We start from the raw sequence: 21,104 nt of genomic DNA, 5'->3' as shown, positions 1-21,104 counted from the left end.
AGCAGTTTCCCAGTCTTTGCTGTTTTTTCTTGTAATTTTTCATGCATTAACCATATTGATGTATTTTTGGCCCTGTCCCAAACTGATTACCCCTTGCCATTACAAGCCCTTTGTGCTTATTATTCAGCTGATGTTGTTGAACTGCATGTTTTATCTTTCCAAGAAAGTTATTTAACACCTAAATCTTGCTATCTGTCCTCATCCTCAAGATTTTCAGCACAAGGCAAATGAAGGCTCAAACCACAGATATATTACTCCAGCTCAGCAGTTTATGGAGGGCCAGCTGAGCTGTTGTACCTCCCGACAATCTTGATGGTATCCCTTGGCAAATGCAAAGTAAGGTAACTTAGCTCAGCCCTCTTTCAATATGGCATAGATGGAGTCAAAATTGCCTACATTTATCACAGGTTAAAGGTGCATCCAGTTGTTTTCACTCCTTTGCTAGCTTATGTTTGAACTGAAGAAACTTTACTGAAATTTTAAGCTTTCTTGAGTGATGTGTTTCTTGTTTTTTCTCTATTAGCAAAGAATACATAGTGATCACATAATATTTTAAAAACTTTGCTAAACAGGCATTGTATCAGTACAGATTTTTCTGAAACCGACTTTTAAAATACCACATGAAGATGGTGCACCAAAGTGATGGTCATTAAGGAACTGTTTGAAGGCCCACAATACCTTTTTTTCTGAAAAACAGATTTTTCTAAGAACTGGTATGGGATATTGGGTATGGCCAGGATAAATCTAAAAATGCAATACCCCCTATAATGAGAAAGATCTGAATAAAATGAATGTTAAAATCTTGTGGTTCTAAAATGCTTGATTATAATGTATTCTTTCATAGCTGGAAGTAGCTGTAGCACATGTGTCCCAGTCCAATGTTGGGGAAGGTTTTGATATGATCCCAAGAGTGAGATTAAGACACAAACGAGGTCAGATGCCATATACCCAAAAGAGTTTTTATTATCAAAAGTATCAGAACTACAAAATAGTAGCGGTAGGATAGAATGGAAGACAAGGCAGAAATCAAGCAAGCAGTCGCGATAGAGTTGCAAGGATAGTCACCACCATGGATCCAGCAGCGTCCCGTTGGTCCTCAGTCTTCAATTCTTCGGTGGTGGGTGCACACCACGGCTTGTCTACACGTTTTTTTATAGGTCATATTTCAATGATGTATGCACATACGTATTGTTCATGTACTGTTCACACGCTGCAAGTTTCGTCTATCACACGACCTTTGCGTGATCAACACCAGAAACCAGTATCTTATCTCAAAGACTACAGTTTCCATGAGAATGGTAGCCTCCACATTCTTGCATGCTTGTCGACTTCAGCCCGTTTCCTCTCCTGGATGCCTCAGTGGCCTAGTAATCTTCCTTATGGAAGGAGGAATGTCCTGCTTAGACAGGCTATCCCAGAGACAAAAGGCTCAAGATAAACAGTTCACAATTCAGTCTCTCATGTCAAACAATACTTGAAATGAATGACTTGAGATGACAGTCCAGTTTCTCACACCTAACAATCTTTGAGACAAACAGCTCCAGATAACAATTCAGTCTCTCACAACATGATCTCATTTTCCTGAGAATGTACTTCTCCTCTTAGGGTGTTGTCAGCTGGGAAAAGATGGGAGCCAGTTGAAGGACAAATCCTTACAAGTTCTGTGTTCAGGAGGGCAATCCAAAGCCTTTTGCTGTGACGTGAAAGTCTCCAGTGGGCTTCGGTTCAAGCTGTGCATTGTATGTGCTGACATCTTTAGCTCATGGCATTTGCTGCTGCCTTCGTTGCTGTCCATGATGTCTTTGATGGGATATGATTTGCTACAGCTGGCTTAGGTGCAAAACCACCATGGGCAAAGCTTCATCTTTCCTTAGATGTGCCATTTCATTGTGTGTTTCATCAAAATCAGGCAAACAAATGTGGAAAGAGTAGGTGCTCCTGCATGTGTCATGCTCTGCAAATCAAGTGTATAGAAACAATCCCTTGCCCAGAGCCCTGCTTGGGCTGCTGCACGTATCAGAGCTCAATGACAGAGGGTCTCATTTGTTCAGTTTCTACCTCTTCAAGATCAGAAGAGGTTTAAACACCTACCTGCTGCTAAAGCTCATTATTTTCTGCCTGAATCCTAAGTGGGGGTGGGGTAACAGGAATACAAAAATTTATTCTAAAGCATAATTAGATGCAAGATTCAGGTAGGGATTTAGATATGGCTTGATTAAATTAGAGTCCTTTTCTAATACAAATGAATGTTACACTGAGAGTCCCATTATTTAAGGGAATTTTCAATGCCAGTTTAAAAAAAAGTGCCTTCTGTTCTTTGACATCACATCTTAGCTGAAAACTCCCATCTTCAAGTGTATTCAGTAGGGTGGATCCTGCTGAAATATACCCATGTCATTCCAGTCTCTGGTGTAATTACATCAATGAATGTCATCTAAAGATTAGGTGGATAAGAGAAGCAGAGGACATCACTAATAGGCACATAATGTTGCTCATGCTCTGATCATCACTGAATGAATTCAGCTGACAATTTGAACTAGAAGGATAAAACTTTTGGGCTTAAAAAAAAGAATAAAGAATGCATGAAGGTAAACTTTTCTCCATTCATTACATTGCATTACATTGGCACATTAGCGGGAAACCAGGGGGAGAAAGTTGCTATTGTATCTCGTGCAAGTGAGTTTAATAATGATAGTCATTAGACTATGCTATTTCCACTGTTAAACTTCCAAGAATGGTGAGCTTATGGTTTTCAGTAATCAGTGACATACACCGAGTTGTGTATTAAAAAAGAAAAAAAAAGAAAAAAGCTCAGTTTTGTCACTTGTCACCACTGATTTTTGAGTGGTGCCTAAACATCACGAAAAGGGCAGCAGACTATATGGGGATTTTAACTGGCTGGACCAAACAATTAGGGGTCCTATTTATGCCAAAATGTGGCACTCCCTAATGGGTTGGATAATGTGTGCTGTTAAATGAGTAGTGCTGGATGAGCAACATACAGGATTTTGAAGGCTGAGTGAAGCTTAGACATGCTGGATATGTCATTGGCAGGCATTATACAGGAGTAACAAATGGTGCTGATCTCTTGCCTATTGGGATGATCTCTATGGTTCCCTGAGGAGCCAGCAGAGCAAGCAGAAATCTCCCTTCCTCCCATTTACTGCCATGAGCTTGAAAAAGAAACATGCAATTTTGTTAGCGTTCATCCATCCAGTGGCTGCAACTAACACCAGGACATTCGTATTAGTTGCAATAACAGAAAGCCCCTAAGGGTTCCCCAGCATCTTTCCCCTTTTATGGGCTACGGTCTGGGCCTCTGACTCTTCCATTTGGCCTAGAAAATTCACAACAGGGTCTTACAGGCAGCTGAACTGGCACGTGTTGGCTGGGACCTGCAACAGGCCTGCCAAGCTCCTCACAGCACGTCTGCCCGTTTGGCTCTGGGTTCGTGTTCTCTTAGTGCGGGCAGTGCCTACAGCCCGTGCACCCACAGCTCGGCCCCACTGTGCCTCACCCCCATCGGGACGGTCTGACCTGGGTCTTCTCCTGGGAGCCCACGCTCAGCAGAGCTCCCATAGGAGGGAAGGCGTGCAGAGCAGCATCGCTGCCCTTTCTCCATCGTGTGACCAGACAAATTCCATCTTTTCTTGCACACAGCTCTTCCTCCGGTCCCTTTCTTCTTACACCACACTGCTCAGTAAGGTGATGTCCCGGGTGAGATGAGTTTATGAAGCGGTGCCCTACATGGTCACAGCTTTCCAGCTCAACCATCGCAAAGCAGCATTCCTCCCCCAAGCTCATCCAAGGTCCGTATTTGCTCATGGGAAAGAAAGGATGTAAATATGGAGTGTGGTTTGGAGGTGCTGTTAAAGAAATGCAGGTCATGATAAAACAGTATCACAACATAATATCTGTTCCTATGAAGCTGAAGTCTGCAATATCCTTATCTCCGGCTGTAAAGAATCTGTATCTTAAAGGAAACAAAGTATGTGAATAAAGAATGGAGAACTTTTATTTTCAAGCTTACATTGTTCATCAATGAGACACAGCAAGGTGAAGGACAAGAAGTAGGTAGGTGAAAAAGAAAAAAATATGAAAAAGCAAATGCCTTTGCAGCCAATTGGTTTTATTTCTGACTTTGGAAGTGAGATCATCTGCTATCATTGCTAACACAGTCAAGATGAATTCAAAACATTCTGGCACTTGTCTTCATTGTTTTGAAATCTTTAGATGACCCTGTGAGAGGCTGCTTCAATCAGAAAGACTATAATTTCCTTTTCTGTTGATACCTAACGTACCTAACATTTTAGTAATATTACCTTGTCACATTTTAATATATGTGAGGATTTTTTGTTTTGTTTTGTTTTGTTTGTCTTTGAAACATATTCTAGCCTGCTTTGCAAATCTGCAGGGCTGCAGAGACAAGGGAAATGTTTGTCAATTGTCTAAATTTTTGAAACTGCAATATATAAATTCTTGCTTCCGCTTTTCTGAGGTATTTTTTATAACGCAGTGCTGTTTGCTATTACTGTTGCTCTGATGACAGTGACACTAGAAGTTGTTGGGGACATTCAGCAATCCTCGCTCAAGACACAGCAATAAGAGAAGATTAAGATAAAGTGACTTGCCCAGATTCAAAAAACAGGTAAGTAGCAGAGTTAAGATGAAAACTCAAATTTTTTTAATCAAAATCAAAACCTAATACACTGTGTAATAGGCTAAACAATGATGCTGAGTAATTTAAAAATATGTCATACTTGAATCTTCCTAGATTATATTGTGCCAATCTTGACTGACAGAAAAACTTGGAAATAAGTTAACAGAAATAAAACCAGCACAGATGTGGTAACTGTGACTTGGTACCAGTAAGACCTTAATCTGTATATATATATAGGAAGATGCTGACTGAGCAAAGCAAAACCTCATTCAGTAGTCCCTTAGGGGTTAGAACTTTTTAAGCATTCAAACACTTGGGTAAAAACTGGGGACAAGTACCAGTGCTCAGCAATGGAAAGCACTACACATTTTTTCATACTGTCGTGGTTTAACCCCAGCCAGCAACTCAGCACCACACAGCCGCTCTCTCACTCCCCCCTCAGTGCAATGGGGTAGAGAATCAGAAGAGTAGAAGTGACTTGTGGGTTGAGGTAAAGCCAGCTTAATAAGTAAAGCAAAAGCCACATAAGCAAGCAAAGCAAAACAAGGAATTCATTCCCCACTTCCCATGGGCAGGCAGGTGTTCAGCCATCTCCAGGAAAGCAGGGCTCCAGCACGGCTAGCTGTGACTTGGGAAGACAAACACCAACACTCCAAATATCCCCCCCTTCCTTTTTCTTCGCTCAGCTTTATACGCTGAGCATGACATCATATGGTCTGGAATATCCCTTTGGTCAGTCGGGGTCAGCTGTCCCGGCTGTGTCCCCTCCCAGCTCCTTGTGCCCCCCCAGCCTCCTCGCTGGTGGGGTGGGGTGAGAAGCAGAAAAGGCCTTGACGCTGTGTGAGCACTGCTCAGCAGGAACGAAAACAGCCCTGTGTTATCAACACTGTTTACAGCACAAATCCAAAACATAGCCCCATACTAGCTACTGTGAAGAAAATTAACTCTATCCCAGCCAAAACCAGCACACATACACAAAGGACAAAAAGTAGTCTATGCTAATTTTATTTCACATAAAGGAAAATAATAAACAAATTCTGCATATGAAATCCCAAGGGCAGATATTCAGTTGCCGCATTTTTACTTTACTGGAGTTAAATTATCTGACACTTCTGGAGGTTCTGACCCTCACATGTTAAAACAGACACCAATCTCCCTGTTTCATGAACAATAACTTCTGTTGAAAAAAATCTTGGTTTTAATTTGTAGATGAAATTTGCATTCTTCATCTTTACTTCTTGTTTTTCCATCCAGCTGCTGCTCTGTGATATGTGATATAAAAAGGCTAAAGATTTTTAAATTGCTCCTACCTTTTGCAAGCAATGCAGCTATTTCCTGTTCATGTAGATAAAACATTTTAGTAGACAATTAGATCTGAATTTCAATACTGGGTAGTTTTCCAATCTTGTAACCCTATGTTCAAACTAAAAAAAATACAATTAAAAATACACTCTGAGAGAAAAGCCAGAATCTTTCTAGTGTGGAGATTTTCTTCTATTCCAGATTGTAGGATCATATATGTAAAAATAAATTGAAACTTGGGTATGACGAGGCATATTTCTATGTATTTTTGTGTGTTTCTACACACTCATATGTCTATTTTATAGTCTGTAAATTATCTAAGTTTTTGTCTCTAGATGATTCTTCCAGAGAATTAAGACACCGTAACACAAATTTGGGGGACATTGGGGAAGGTATCCCACATTTGAGAAACTATTCCATGAAGCTGTTCAGTGGAAAACTATCGAGATCCACCAGTCTCTCCAGCGCTTAGAATTCAAGACATGACCTACTGGATCACTGGATGATGAAAGTAAGTTACTTTGTGGTTAACACAGAAAACTTTGCAATTTTCTCTTCCTAAGGGAACATACTGCTCTATATTCATGATGGGGAAGAAGTCTGGAGGAAATCCATGGTAATATTAATTATTTTTAAATGTGCTTAGAGAGATATCACTAGTTTAATATTGTATACCATCTGGATCCAGATTCTCTGGTTTAATATTGTATACCATCTGGATCCAGATTCACTGCTTGAGAGAATGTTTATAGTTATGAACTGTGTCTTCACTGTAAGATTTACACACTTTATTCCTTCACTTTCATGAGACTGTAAAATAATCAGTTTCCAGCTGAAAAATACAGGCCACAGTTAAACCTGTATGAAGTCAACGCAAATTCTCAGTGAACTCTGGATCACATCCCCTGGCCAGACCTTAAACTGGGGTAAAGATGCTTTCAGTCACTGATGACTCACAACACTAAAGAGAGAGAGTTGTTTTTCCTTTTCTGCTGTGCAGCTCTGAATGCCATTGACAGCCAGCCCTGCAGAGAGATGGAAACAGAATGCAATCAGACTTCCAAATCTTCCCTTAATGCAGTGTCTTTCTTTGGAGCTTTTCCCTGTAGGGTACCTCTCAGATGGGGATAAGTAATGCTGTTAGTACATAATCCAATCACTGATGCAGATTGCTCCTAGACAACCCTGAGCAGCAGATTTTTTTTTGTTTTACTTTATAAAGAAAGTAGTTTTTCTGCAATAAAAAGAAAAAAAGGATGTGGCTTAGAAGTTATTAACAGTATAAATAAGTCTTGTTATATATTGTCTGCGTATGATAAAATTGGAAGCTTAGTTTACGATAAAATATGAGGAACCAAAGTAAAAAAATGAAATGTTTCAGTGTTCAGAACAGGATGCCAGTTTGGTGCTCTCCTCTCCCTGTTGTGTTGTGCAGTCAGCCAGGGATGTACGCTTCTCCTTCTTATTCCCAGACTGCACCCATTTCTGGGATTGCCAAGGTAGAGGTCTCATTCTAGATCTTTGCTGCCATTGATGTGCTCTCTCTCTTTTGTCTCCAGCACTGTGCTTAATATGGTGTTATTGGTAGTGTGGTCTGCAGACCCAGTTACTGGACTGGGACTCTGCAGATGCGATTTCTCTTTTCAGCCCCACATCTAACCTGCTATTCAAATTCACATCATCTTCCCTGCTTCCATCTCCTTCCCATCATGTCTCTGTCTCCTCTACTTTGACTGCAGACTTTTGGGGCATGGGATTTTCTCTCCCTTTTGAATATATAAGGCTTAGCACTCTGGAGGGCAGAACAGATGTAAAGACTGTGTACCAAACAGAAAATCATGAAGTAGTGTCCCACCCACCCAGTTTAAGCATCTAACTTTGACCTACTGAAGGAATTGTTGAAGTTCTCTATAGAGGCAATAGAGACAGGTGGGTGCCTTTGAAGTTCTCAAGATTGATGCCCTTTGGGTATCCAAGTTAAGATCACAGTATCTAGCTGTCCAGGCTATCAGAAACATCTGCCTCTACTGTTAAAACTGTATGCTTATAAACTGCATCTCTCCCATAAATAGGAACAAAAAGACCATCAGAAAATATGTATGGTTGTTCCAGAAGAACTGAGTCACTTGGGTATTACGATAAATGCATAGCTTCCTCAAAATATCTCAGGATTCTTTCAAAATGGTGCATTAGTACTTCCCAGTTCCACTGAGCTGGTTTGTTTAAAATGGGTTTTTGGCATCTGCTAATGCTTCTAACACAATGAAATTTGCAGGTGTAATGTATTCTCAAACAGATATCTAAAGTGAAAAATATATTGAGGACATATGGAAATAGCATTATTTACATCCCTTGAATAATTTTTAATAACTTAAAATGTTTTATATGACTGTAATCTTTCCATCTAATTTTATTCTTTTCTTGAGCACTTACCACATGAAGTTCCTTGTCAATCATACGACCAGAAGCCAGATTCAGATCTATACCCAGGCCATCTTCTGCCTTTTGTAGCAATTAGTGGATTGTCAACAAATTATACTGTTAAAAATTATGGTGTAAGCATGTGAAAGACTTATTTCAGCAAAGGTAAAGACTTAAAAACCAGCATGAAGATGTACTCAGGAAAGATTACCAGTTCTCTTCATGTTATTGTTAATTATTGGACTGTTCAAACAAATACAGGGTACCTGTTAGCTGTGGTAGTTACTACAAAACACGAAGTGGAAAAGCTTACTAATTTTGAGAGTTTATGAATTAGAAGAACAAGTGAAAGCCTGGAAGAAAACCAGCAGACAGAGGTGAAAGGATTTGTTTAGAGCTACAGAAGAAGACATAGCAATAAAAAAAATGATTTCTGACCTGGGATTAATCTGTGACCACTAGGCCATGTGTTTTTCTTTGCCTGGAAGATTATTGGTTGCTTTTAGTGCTGCTGGTGAAAGGTCCACTTTTCTATGGATGGATTCTGCCATATCTTACACCAGTGCCAATCAAAGGTCTTTCCTATTAAGAAAATTGATTAAAAGGTGATTGAGCAAAGGAAGGAGACCTGGCCTACCTTTTCTTCACTTGTAGGTCACAATGTAATACAGTTAAGAAAACCCATTTCTGGCTGATTTCATTAGGCTGGGGCAAGTCAGATGCAAAATCAGAAAACAAAGAGTGCAGTCTGTATTCCAAGCTAGAAATTTCCACCATCTCATATAGGACAGAGCTACTTACAGATTTCATATGGAGTCGGTGCTTAATGGAGGTGAAGAGGTCAGTGGAGGCTGGCTGTTTCTTGTCTTTTTCTTTTTACAGAAACACAGCAAGGATCTCATTTCCTGCTACTTGCATTGGCTGAAGGGGGCAGGGAATGTCAAAATGTATGGATTTCTTAGCAGATTTGTTAAAGTTTTTGATTCCCTTGATTTATCCTTTTGTAACTATCATGAAAAGTGAAAGTGCTGGCAATTAGAGTTAATGAGCATTTCATTGCTTGTGACAGTTCATTTCAATTAGCATTGTTGCTGTTTTCTTCTTTATGTGAGGAAAATGTTCTGGAAAGCTTCTGTGGTAACACATGGAGCCAAGCTTGAGTTCTCCAGAGCTGGCTGAGACCAGCAGACACAACTTGACCTTTACAAGAAAGGAATATATTATCCTTAAAGGAGCCTTCAGCTCTCTGTTCACTCTGCTGCATACATTTATATGTTTCTTTAGAAGATTTTTGCCACCAAAGACCTCTCTATAGGTGGACCTCTCACAGGCCAAATGCCACACTGATTGCTACAGTCTTTCCCAGGTGGGTTGTACTGATACACAGAGGTTACAGAGCTAATCAACCGACTTTCCTTCCTTCCTTCCTTCCTTCCTTCCTCCCTCTCTCCTTCCCTCCCTTCCTCTCTCCCTCCCTCCCTCTCTTCCTTCCTTCCTTCCTCCCTCCCTCTCTTCTTCCCTCTCTTCCTTCCTTCACTCCATTCATCTGTCTGTCCGCCCTTTTGTCCTTCCATCTCTTCTGCATTCCTCTGCACATGTTGGGAATAAGGAAACATGGTAGAACTCAAGTGATAAATAAGTGCAGAGGTGATGTAACAAACCTGATTCTCAGAGAGTTGGTGAAACATGGAGCATGAGTGTTGATAACTGACAATTGCTCGTGTTAGTTTAACAGTACTAGTTTCAGAAAAGTCCTTCTTCTGAGAGATGAATCAATGAATCTGAGCATGAAAATCAATGTGTAAATGCAATCAGCCTGATCCTGCAATTGTGGGTCTGTAAGGAATTTGATACTGCACACAATAATTCCAGCCAAGGCCGAGTTATATGCAACATTTGACAGCAGAAAGACTGGACTTCTAAAATATAGTTCTAGTCCTGTATGTCACTGCATCCATTCCCTACTTTTTTTTTAATATTTGTTTTCACGGTCTCTGCTCATTGTTCTGATTATATAATATACTTTCATGCTTCTTTATTAAAACAGATGGTAGATTTCTCAACACAGCAATATCGAGTGCCTTAAAAATCCTAGAGTGGCTGAGGTTAACAGAAACTTTGTGGGACTTGTTATATCCATTTAAGATCAACTGTACCATGGAATGCTAAGAATGTTATTATTAAAACTATCATTTTTATTTACATATTGCCAGACCTACCTAAGTATACTATAGGCAAAAAGTTTGACAAAGTGTACAGCAAAACTGTTCTCAACTAAATAAATGCTTTCCCTCAGGTCAGGAAGCATAAAATGTTGTAATGAACTATGTCCCCCCAGAATACCCAAAGACATCTTACCATGTTTCTTTTAACTTCTCTAACAGAAACACTGTCTAGCTCACTCAAAATTCTTCTTCCCAAGCTAATCGTTAACATTATTGTCGACTTTCATCATGAGAGCATTCAGTCTGCCTTCTGAAATAGGAAAATCCTCATTTACTCACTTATATCACTGATATTTTTGTTACCAATAGTATTGGGTTTGTGTGGCAAGGTTTTGGTAGCAGGGGTGCTGCAGGGATGGCTCCTGTGACAAGCTTCTAGAAGCTTCCCCTGTATCCGACAGAGCCAATGCCAGCTGGCTACAAGATGGACCCGCCGCTGGCCAAGGCCGAGCCCATCAGCACCAGTGGTAGCAACCCTGGGATAACAGATTTAAGAAGGGGAAAAAACCCTGCAGAACGGCAACTGCAGCCGGAGAGGGGAGTGAGAACATGTGAGAGGAACAGCCCTGCAGACCCCAGGTCAGTGCAGAAGGAGGGGAGGAGATGCTCCAGGCGCCGGAGCAGAGATTCCCCTGCAGCCCATGGGGAAGGCCACGGTGAGGCAGGCTGTCACCCTGCAGCCCAGGGAGGTCCACGGGGGAGCAGATCTCCACCTGCAGCCCAGGGAGGACCCCACACCGGAGCAGGTGGGTGCCCGAAGGAGGCTGTGACCCCGTGGGAACCCCACGCTGGAGCAGGCTCCTGGCAGGACCTGTGGATCTGAGGAGAGAAGAGCCCACGGAGCAGGTTTTCTGGCAGGACTTGTGACCCCGTGGGGGACCCATGCTGGAGCAGTCTGTGCCTGAAGGACTGCAGCCCATGGAAGGGACCCACACTGGAGCAGAGGAAGAGTGTGAGGAGTACTCCTTCTGAGGAGGAAGGAGCGACAGAAAAAATGTGTGATGAACTGACCCCAAACAGATTATATAACAACTTAGGAAGAGGCAAAGATGATGTCTACAAGGACAATCGTAGGTATGGATTCTATGTATGAGAAAAAAAGAGAGAACTGAAAAAGGTGGTAGAGTCTATAAGACTAAGAATGCTGTTGATAAAGTGAAGTCAGTGCACAGCTTTGCCACAGGATGCTCTGGAGATCAAATGTATAAATGGGTTTGGAACAGGATCCGGAGCTCTAAGGTGAATCTACCTCAACATTTTTCTTTTTAAAGAGCATATCCAAAACACCAAGGGAGTTTATAATCTCAAAAGCCAAGTTTGAACAAGAACTAGAATAGCTAGTTTCTGTAAAACTTAAAGTGACTACACAATTGACTACATGAGAGAGAAGTGAAAAGAAGTTCATAGGCACATCTTCATCTATTTGTTGTGGCCTTGCAGAGCAATTCCTTGCTTCCAAACTCATTTATTAACAGCTTGATATTCTCGTTGCCCCAATGTCTCCAGTGACCTTCAAGAATTTTTTTCGGAATGTATCTGTTCCTGCTTCTTTCAGCAGTTTTTCAGGGACTCTGCCAACCTAGTCTCCCATCTCTTTCCTGAATCTCACCCTTCCTTTGCTTGCCACACCTTGACCTTTTGAAGCTCTTTGGCTTCATGGAGGCTCCATTGTTCTCCAAGGGTACGAGGTACAGCCAGACAATCCCTCCTGGCCCAGACATTTCTTTTTTTTAAAAAAGAACATGGTATTTAAAAAAGAACTGACAAGAAACATATAAAATGGGTGCTATCACTGAGTTCATAAGAGCATTCAATTTACCTCTTTTTTGTCTCATGTTTTTAGTGATATACACTGCATTTATACCTGGTGATGTAAAACTCCATGGAAATCAATGCACTAATCTCTGTGAGAAAACTCCAAAAGACAATGGGAACTGCTCTGTTCTTTAGTTATGTATGTATTTAGAACGAGTTGCTATTTTTTTTTTCTCCTAGCATAGTTCATAGGGCAAGCAGTATGCTGACTTGATCTGGACATCTCTGGATCTCTGCCCCAAAGCTGGCTATTTTCTTTTCTGCATCTACAGTACAATATAATGGCAAAAATTGGGTCACATGCATTTCACACATACTTCTAAACTAGCAAGTAGTTTAGAAGACTACAAAAATAGGAGGTGAAGTTTCCAGGCTTTGTCAGTTAAACAGGATGGTTAGGAGGCTGTGGAAGATTTCCCTTAAAGTGGTGGGAGGCTTTTGTTTCTTTTTTTTAAATCTCTGTCCCCCAAGCAAGCCTGAAGCTGTTTGCTTGAATCCAACAACTATTAAGCAAACTTCAGGGCTGAGCTCAAAAATTCCTACAGGGTTTGCACAGCCCAGTTTTCTAGATGTAATTAATCAGCTCCTGTTCTCACCAAATCAAAGTCTCTGTGTAACTAACTGTGAAATATTATTGCAAAGTCAATGAAAGGAATAATCTCCTAAAACCTTGTCTATGACTTTGTTAGATGCTCCCCTGGCTTTGTTCCTCATGACTCCTCCTTTATGCACCTCTTCCTTCCTAGCTGTACCCTGTTAAGTGTGAAACTGTGTCTGAGTGGCCAGAGGTGCACATGTATGAATGCAACCAAATTAAACTGCAGGCTCGTCTGATTGTGTACACACTAGAAATGCCACACTAAGAATTTAAAGAACCCCAGAGGAATAGTTTATATTGCAGAAGTCAACGATGATAAATCCAGGTAAATCCTATTTTAAGACCAGAGTTAATTCAAAGGGCAAAGGGACTGTCAAAAAATGGAAAAAAACCATGAGTAAATTTTCAGTTATTTAGTTTTGTCTTATGACTGGGTTGTATGGGTCAGAGAATATCAGAGGCTGACATCCAAAAAAATATCTCTGCCTGTATTGAGGCTAATCATAACTACAATTAATTTAAATGAGTCTTTCAGAGTTTATTCTGGTATTCAGGAACCTGTTTTTCCTCATATCCTGTAGCATTTTTCCATTTTATCTATGGAGAAGGAATCTATTCTTCAGCTTTGAGATGGTACAGCTCTGAATAGTGCAGCTGAGCCCTGATTACATTATATATGATTATGGTAAAAAAAGAATTTCCCTTTGCCAAGACATTTCCATATTTCAAAAATGTTTTCAAACTAAATGAATACAAAATGTTGATGTTTCCTGGAGAACAGACATTGACAACAATTTATATTAGAAAACATTGACTAACTATGATGATGACGACTCAACTTTTTAAATTTTTCTGGATAATCTCAAACAGCATATAAATCACCTGTTCTTCTACATTATCAAGTACAGAGCTGTAATAACTAATTAATATAAATATAAACTGAAAATCAAAACACAAGGAAGTAGACTAATGTTCCAAAGCTTAATATTTTCAGGTGCAGACCTTGAAACCTATAGCCAGGAATATTTTGATTTAGACAAAAAAGTAGTAGCTAATTAAAGAAACATTCCCAACCATTTCACATGTTGAACACTTCAGAAAAATGTTGGTGTACTGAAGCAATTTTCCCTTTTAAAATGTAATGAAAATGTGCTTTTCATCAAGGATATTTCAGTTTTAACCAAAGATCCTTTGGAAAAGTGTTGGAGAAAAGAAAAGTGAAAAGAAAGAAAAGTGGAGGAGAAAAACACTTTGATGTTACGCAATTCATGGGCTGGGGTACTATTGTAGGATGTACAAAATCATCTTTATCAGATAAAGCGTCAATGAAAAATTGGACCAGGTACATTTGATATCGCTGGTCCCAGCAAGCGGCACCCCTCACTTGTTTTCCGTGACATTGAAGTACCTGTGCCTAATCAAAATTTCTGGTTTCACTTAAAAATGCAAGTTGTCCACCCATTCTCATAGATCAGCAGTACTAACAGATAGCCACAGAGCTTTCATTAGGCACGTTTTAGTTTTCCCCTGAAATGCTGTTATCATACTGCTGTATGTTTATAAAATCTATAGCTTATAACTGTATCTGTATATCTCTGAAGAGAATTAAAAAGTTTCTAGAAGTAGATGACATGGGATTCTATCCAAATATTTATAAACATAGTATATGCTTAAATTTAAGTTAGCTAATCCATTTGTCCTAATCCATAGAAATTTTCTCTTAATATCCAGCTTGAATCTTTACTGCCACATTCTATCCACTAAATTTAAACAAGACCAATTTATTGCCTTTTATTTTGTGACAGACTTCAACCTATTTGAAATTTGTTCTCATATCTTCAGTCATTTTTTCCTTTTTCCTTTATAACACCAATTGTTCAGATTTCTCCTCCTAGCAATATTTTCTAGATCTCTGACCAGTCACCATCACTGCTTTTCTCAGGACTGTTCCGACTTGTCCAATTTTCAGAAATTCAGGAAACTGTATGAGGCTTTATTGTTGGGGCTTATAGTGATGGAGTGCACTGGAAGGATAACTCTATACTTTTATTCAAACATCAAGTCTGCTGCTTCAGTGGAGAGCCAGACATATGTTTTTTAGTGTTATCAATTGATTTCTCTCAAGTCCTGAAAGTAATTGCCCTAAATACACTTGTAGCATTCATCCTAAAAATAACCAAATGCCATATAAAAGATGCTGACATTTTCCTGACAAGTGTGATTCATGAGGAGCAGCAGTGTGATGACTGGAAATTTTCCCAGCCAAAGTGATTACAGTGACAACCTCACTATATGGGATGAACTGACTGAACAGCTGGTTTTACATTTACTCTTTATATATGCACAGCTGGCAAGTACCGTCTTTTGGATAGACAGATGGATGTCTGTTTGTTTGGGGGGGAGATAACATATTTATCATGCATCCGCTGTCATCTCCTGAGACTATGCGCTGCAATAAATATTAAACATAAAGCTTCAAATTATCAGGGAAAAAGGAATTTTAAGTCTCTCTATGTGGTGCAGTCAGGGTTACAGTTTGAAACACTGATTACTGCTGCAGTTCTGCAAGACTTGCTCAAACATTATTAATAGGGACAGACAGGTTACTAACAGTAAAGGAAGTGATCTGATGGGAAAACTAGGCTATGAACTGTCAAGACCTTCAGCTGGTTTTGTGGAGTCACCTGGGTGCATGCTTGCCCCTGATGGCAGTGCACACACCTCTTGCTGGGGAGTTACACTGCGTTGCATAGAACGTAAATGTATACACATATGCTGTCACCGCGGAAAGCTAACATGGAATCATGGAATCACAGAATAGTTTGGGTTGGAAGGGACCTTTCAAGGTCATGTAGTCCAACCCCCCCTGCAATAAGCAGGGACATCTTCAACTAGATCACGTTGCTCAGAGCCCTGTCCAACCTGACCTTACATGCTAAGTGTTTTCTCTAGTATGATCTGCAAAAGCACAATTTAGCCAACTGAAGTGAGTGATACACTCTACAGGAGTGGCCACACCTGTCCTGATATAAATTATTCTCATAGTGGAATGCTTTCTCTTAAACTATAAGCTATTTGAGATGCTGTCTTTGGTGACTGCCATTCCTGCACTGCAGGTGCCATCACCACGCAAATAATTTACGACCATTTCTATAACTTTAGCAGTAAAAGAATATGAAACCTGCCTGTAGGCAAACCCACAGTTCCACAGGTCTTCCAGAAATACAGCACTCTGAAAGCAGCTGGTAAAAGTATCTCTTTTTACCTGTGTGTTCTCTCAGCAGAGTAAAAATGCCTTCATGGTTCATTCTCATTTTATTTAATGCACATGGTGAAAAGTTGCGAGGTCACAGGGATTTATGCTGGCAGATTTGGCGGCCTTTTAATATTTACTTAGGCTGTAAAATATAATTTGAATTTTGGAAGTATTTGTCATTATATCTAAGATGGATAAAGGTATGTTTATTATAGCTGTATTTGCTATGTGTGATTTACATTGTTATATGTTGACTTTTCATTTCCTCAAATGTCACAGCTGCATTTTTGTCTTTCTAACTTCCTCAAAGTATAGAAAGTTAAATATTTTTTTCACACTGATGGCAATCAAATCTTGTTACAAAGTCTTAGGGTCAGACTGCTATACCTACCAAGCGATGACTTATTTTTTGAAAATACTTCATGATGCAGATCTTGAGTGCCATCACACGGCACATACAGGACAACCAGGTGACCAGGCCCAGTCAGCGTGGGTTTATGAAAGGCAGGTCCTGTCTGACTAACCTGAACTCCTTCTATGACAAGGTGACCTGCTTAGTGCATGAGGGAAAGGCTGTGCATGTTGTCTACATAGACTTTAGTGAAGCCTTTAACACCATTTCCCACAGCATTTTCCCAGAGAAACTGGCTGCTCATGGCTTGGATGGGTGTACTCTTTGCTGGGTAAAAAACTGGCTGGACAGCCAGGCCCAAAGAGTTGTGGTGAATGGAGTGAAATCCAGTTGGCGGCCGGTGACAAGTGGTGTTCCCCAGGGCTCAGTACTGGAGCCAGTTCTGTTTAATATCTTTATCAATGATCTGGGTGAGGGCATCGAGTGCACCCTCAGTAAGTTTGCAGAGGACACCAAGTTGGGCAGGAGTGTTGATCTGCTGGAGGGTAGGAAGGTTCTGCAGAGTGATCTGGCCAGGCTGGATTGATGGGCTGAGGCCAATCATATGAGGTTCAACAAGGCTCAGTGCCGGGTCCTGCACTTGGGTCACAGCAACCCCATGCAACTCTGCAGGCTTGGGGAAGAGTGGCTGGAAAGCTGCCTGGTGGAAAAGGCCCTGGGGGTGTTGGTGGACAGCTGGCTGAATATGAGCCAGCAGTGTGCCCAGGTGGCCAAGAAGGCCAGTATCAGAAGCCAGTATCTGGCTTGTATCAGAAATAGCGTGGCCAGCAGGAGCAGGGAAGTGATTGACCCCTGGTACTCAGCACTGGTGAGGCTGCATCTCGAGTCCTGTGTTCAGTTTTGGACCCCTCACTACAAGAAAGACATTGAGGTGCTGGAGCGTGTCCAGAGAAGGGCAACGAAGCTGGTGAAGGGTCCAGAGCACAAGTCTTATGAGGAGCAGCTGAGGGAACTGGGGTTGTTCAGCCTGGAGAAAAGGAGGCTGAGGGGAGACCTGATCGCTCTCTACAACTACCTGAAAGGAGGTTGTAGCCAGGTGGGGGTCGGTCTCTTCTCCCGGGTAACAATCTCTGGGACAAGAGGAAATGGCCTCAAGTTGTGCCAGGGGAGGTTTAGATCGGATATTAGGAAAACTTTCTTCACTGAAAGGGTTGTCAAGCATTGGAACAGGCTCCCCAGGGAAGTGATTGAGTCACCATCCCTGGAGGTATTTAAAAGATGTGTAGATGTGGTGCTCAGGGCCATGGTTGAGTGGTGGACTTGGCAGTGGTAGGTTAATGGTTGGACTTGATGATCTTAAAGGTCTTTTCCAGCCTAAACAATTCTATGATTCTATGATTCTATGTCTTCTTTGTCAATGTACTGTGATTAAACACACCCAAAATTCTCATTGTGTATTCTGTACTCAAGATCTCTGTTTATGCTACACTAAACCAGCAGCCTGGGTAGTGGCCGTAAGCAGAATCTCTTCTTATTTCTTTGTTTTCTTCTCTTCCCCTCCTTACTTCCCTCCTCCCCCCCTCAGCAGCCCCCCCTTGTTTTAATTGTGCATTCTTCTCTTGGGCATCTCTCTTGCATGATCTGAAGATTGTGCCTGCAAGTTTTGAACAATAGCCTCAAAGAAGACTTCATGGTGCTCTTAAAAGATGGTTTAAACACAGCCAAGGAGTTTATTCTTTTCCCCAAAACTTAATTATTATCCACAATTATTTTTTTTCCCTTTCTCCAATCTAGTTGTGTAGAAGGCTATTGGTTCATTCAATCCTGAGGCATTATTTTTAAAACTTAAGAACTATTTGGGGATGGGTTTCTTCTTGTTTGTATGTGTGTTTAATGTACGTTAATATACCATATAAGGTACTTTCATTGATTTAGGCACTACTTAGTTTGGATAGGTCACATTCATAAATAATCTAAATCACTAATTTCTAAGTCCTTACCACTACTAAACATTTTTACCCTCTTTTCATCAGCTATAACCTTTATCAGCAACAGTTTTTTATTGACTTTCAAATCAGAGACAAAAGTTTTGAATGGTCGCAGCCTTTCATAAAAATGGATCTAGTGAAACCCACGCCTGGTTTATGCAGGGAGCCACAGCGCAGGCACATAATCTTTGCCAAGGAATATCAAAAACAAAGCAGAACAAATGTACCATTCACTACATTTCTCTGCCTCCTCACCCGTAGACTGTGAAACTTCTTTGGATGATGCCTGGACAATTTTATGTAAACTACTGTAAGTTATTTCTGTGTTTCTAAATTTAGGGTGAAGAGAGTTTCTCTTACTAGGTGCTCAGACTCTCTGGACCCTTTAAGCCACTGCTGAAACAGTAACAGTTAGCAATTAAGCAGTTGACCATATAGCAAGGAAGGTCATGTGAGCTATTTGCAGGAAATCTGCCTTCCCATTAGCTGTCATTTAGACTGTACATAGATTAGATTCTATATCTCACCACTTAAGGAAAAAAGGCATATTTTCAAAATTACTGAAGACATAGTTTCCACAAATTTCAAAGAAATCTCTGACTTCACTGTTTCTAATAATGAGACTTTTTATGTAGCTGCCTAAGTACAAACTTAGATGCCTCTAAGGTTAAAATTTTGGCTGGTATTCAGGCAAAATCAATCAAAAACTCATAAAAACCAAAGGAAGCATGAAAACAACCCAAATATTTACAGTACAATGGGCTAAGTGTTTTGAGGAATAAGAATCATAGAATCATAGAATGGTTTGTGTTGGAAGGGACCTTAAAGATCATCTCGTTCCCACCCCCCACCATGGGCAGGGACACCTTTTACTAGACCAGGTTGCTCAAAGCCCCATCCAGCCTGGCCTTGGACACTGCCAGGGATGGGGCAGCCACAACTTTTCTGGGCAACCTGTTCCACTGTCTCACCACCCTCATAGTGAAGAAGAACTGCTCTTACATACCTTGTCTTTTGCACATGTGTTCTGATTCCCCAACTAGCAGCCAAAATATCTGGGATCTAAGGAGCATCTTGGTATAACATTAACATTAATAGGATGTGTTGCTTATAGAAAGAAAAAAAGGAAATCTTTACTTGCAGTTTTGCTGCCTTGCAGTCTCTGGTGTGGGCAGAGGTAACATTTGAGAAACATCTATCTTGGAAAAAAATATAACACCGAAGGCATCTAATGGCAAGGTTGGGAAGTCAAATGACAGATGCTTGAGAAGCCAAACAGCAAGGGAGTTTGAGAGTTCAGACAGCAGATGCACGGCAAGGCAAAAGGGCTCATCTGAGAGAACACCTGCCATTTTTCATGCACCTGTTTAATTTTTGAACTATAATATTTTTGTATGTGAGGAGATGTGAGGAGGCAAAACCAAAGCCACAAACCCAAGGGGTGAGGTCTTATTTTTTTTTATTTGGGACTATCAGCGTAGTTGCCCTCGTGAAATCCTTAGTGTAATCAAATGAAGCAGCTGTTTGCACTGCTGGATCTATCAGACTGGGAAAAAAGGGGTAAACACTTCTAATGCAAATATCAGCCTTGCCTCTCTACACTTGCTGCAATGATTCTGTTATTTAGCCACTTATGGTGGCAATTGGTGCAGAAAATCTCCAGAGCAAACAAGGCTTTAATTAATAATCAGTTATTTTCCTTAATAAGTAATTGGGAGGAAGCTCAATTTAATGCTTAGACTTGAAAATATCATTGTGGTCTGATAAAGAAAGTGGTTTATTCAACTGCTTTATTAATATTTCCTGTATATCTGTATGTAAAATTTTAGGATAATGCTATGTTTCTCATAGCTTTGATAAAGAGAAGGAATAGAAATGTGAAGTGGTATTAATCATTAGGATGTGTTGTCTTATTGGAAAATCCAGTGACTGAAAATTTTAATGACTTTTCACACTAAATATAAATAATCCCTAAAGGGAAGTTGGCGTTGCTATGAATGCTTGCTTCACAAGCCCATAAAAAATGGAAGATTGTATCTAGCACATTACAGGAAATTCTTTTATTCCTCAAAGCCCTGAGCATTGAGGCATAACATTATAATATAGAAAATATGTGTCTGTATAAACTCAAACCCACATGTACAAATGTCTCAAAGTTCATAGTATAAAGTACAAGAGTTTATTCCATACTTGGAAAATTTTTCTGTTCTACTTGTATAAACAGTAATCAAAAATTATGATTCTCTGTGATGAACATAATTTGTTGTACACAGTTTAATGTGTATAACATAATTTAATGGATACATTCGACATTGAGAAATCTTAGTGGTTGAGTGTTCAAAATTTGACTCAAGGATGGAGTTGCAATCCTTTTTTGTTTATCTGCAGCACTAGCCACCATTTTTTCTCTCTTTCTGGGCCTAATCCTTTGCTAAGTGAAGTTAATGTAAATAATTCTGTTTCATTCAAGGGAGTACTCAACAGGAC

At 40.3% G+C, this 21,104-nt stretch overlaps 1 long non-coding RNA gene across 1 annotated transcript; it reads left to right on the top strand.

Moving 5' to 3' along the window:
• The first annotated feature begins 212 nt into the window (after positions 1–212).
• On the top strand, positions 213–7,140 carry LOC138689894 (uncharacterized). Its single transcript, XR_011328688.1, has 3 exons — positions 213–336; positions 4,517–4,648; positions 6,298–7,140. It is a non-coding gene; the product is annotated as an uncharacterized lncRNA (long non-coding RNA).
• The last annotated feature ends 13,964 nt before the right edge of the window (positions 7,141–21,104 follow it).

The sequence above is a fragment of the Haliaeetus albicilla genome, chromosome 18 (genome assembly GCF_947461875.1).
Source record: "Haliaeetus albicilla chromosome 18, bHalAlb1.1, whole genome shotgun sequence".
NCBI lineage: Eukaryota > Metazoa > Chordata > Aves > Accipitriformes > Accipitridae > Haliaeetus > Haliaeetus albicilla.
This window is presented reverse-complemented; position numbering and strand designations above follow the sequence as displayed.